The following is a 1436-nucleotide window of genomic DNA, read 5'->3' as shown; positions in this document are numbered from 1 at the left end:
CAGTGAGGATGAGGAGGCGGCCGTGGCCATCTCATTCTCAAAGTCAAGAGCCACGTAGCAGAGCTTCTCCTTGATGTCACGCACGATTTCCCGCTCGGCTGTGGGAGACGATGGCAAACAGGCTCAACCCGGTGCTGTGGCGGCACCACAGCGTCCCCTGTCACCCTGTACCCCCCTCCCCAGCCCCGTACCGGTGGTGACAAAGGAGTAGCCCCTCTCGGTGAGGATCTTCATGAGGTAGTCGGTGAGGTCACGGCCAGCCAAGTCGAGACGCATGATGGCGTGGGGCAGAGCGTAGCCCTCGTAGATGGGCACGTTGTGGGTGACGCCGTCCCCGGAGTCGAGGACAATGCCTGGGAAAGGGGGAAGGTGAGGGACGGGGTTTGGAGCCGGCTTGGTCCCTTCCTCATCATGGATGGTCCCTGGGTGGTAGATGCCGCGTGTCCTACTCACCGGTTGTGCGGCCAGAGGCGTAGAGGGAGAGGACGGCTTGGATGGCGACGTACATGGCGGGGACGTTAAAGGTTTCAAACATGATCTGGGAGGGAAGGTGAGAGGGGCAACGGGTTAGGGGGGAGCACGAGGGTCCCCCAGTGGCTTCCCACCCCCAACCCATGGGGACCGCGCCGTCCCGGAGAGATGGGTGTGTGGAAAAACGGGTGGATTGTTGCGTTGCACGGACATGTGGGTCAGTTCGCCGCAGAGAAAACCACGGGGGTTGGTGGGTTGCATAGAAGAATGTGGGTCAACGCAGAAGAACGTGGGTCAACACATGGTGTGGAAAACTATGTGGGTCAGCGTGGCAAACCCCGTGGGTCCACATGCTGCAGAGAAGCTCCTGGGTCCACTTCAGCAGGTGAGCACTTAATGTCCTTATGAAAGCTCCAAGCTTCACCCCACCACCTGCTCCACCACCCCACGCCAGCCCCTCCTGATTCGCTAAAGCCCCAAATTCTCCAGCTCTTCCTGCGGTTTTGGAGGGTCTGTTCCATCATCTCCAGGGGTCCTGCAGCACCTTACCTGGGTCATCTTCTCCCGGTTGGCCTTGGGGTTGAGGGGAGCCTCGGTGAGCAGGGTTGGGTGCTCCTCGGGGGCCACGCGCAGCTCGTTGTAGAAGGAGTGGTGCCAGATCTAAGGTGGGCAAAGGAGAATTGGGGTCTTACCCCAAACCAAAACGGGGACCAGCATCCACTCCCCATCCCGGGGCGGGGAGGGTCTCACCTTCTCCATATCATCCCAGTTGGTGATGATGCCGTGCTCGATGGGGTACTTGAGCGTGAGGATCCCCCTCTTGCTCTGCGCCTCGTCACCCACATAGCTGTCCTTCTGTCCCATGCCTACCATGACACCCTAACGCCGGCGGGACAGACGGCCTCATTAGCATCATTTCGGTGATTAAAGCAGAGTGGGGGGGGCTGGGGGCAGCCGCTCACCCC

At 60.6% G+C, this 1436-nt stretch overlaps 1 pseudogene across 1 annotated transcript in view; it reads right to left on the bottom strand.

The window, feature by feature from the left end:
- The window catches only part of LOC104529036 (actin, gamma-enteric smooth muscle-like), a 1744-nt pseudogene extending 398 nt beyond the window's left edge, over window positions 1–1346 (bottom strand). The window contains exons 1-5 of the transcript XR_728053.2: window positions 1222–1346; window positions 1021–1131; window positions 454–538; window positions 192–353; window positions 2–98 (exon numbers count right to left, since the gene is read on the bottom strand). The product of XR_728053.2 is annotated as an actin, gamma-enteric smooth muscle-like (transcript). The remainder of the gene's footprint in view (window position 1; window positions 99–191; window positions 354–453; window positions 539–1020; window positions 1132–1221) is intronic.
- Between the last annotated feature and the right edge of the window lie 90 nt (window positions 1347–1436).

This window comes from Antrostomus carolinensis, unplaced genomic scaffold (genome assembly GCF_000700745.2).
Source record: "Antrostomus carolinensis isolate BGI_N321 unplaced genomic scaffold, ASM70074v2 scaffold31798, whole genome shotgun sequence".
Classification (NCBI taxonomy): Eukaryota; Metazoa; Chordata; class Aves; order Caprimulgiformes; family Caprimulgidae; genus Antrostomus; species Antrostomus carolinensis.
The sequence above is the reverse complement of the archived record's forward strand: the minus strand, read 5'-3'. Positions and strand labels throughout refer to the sequence as shown.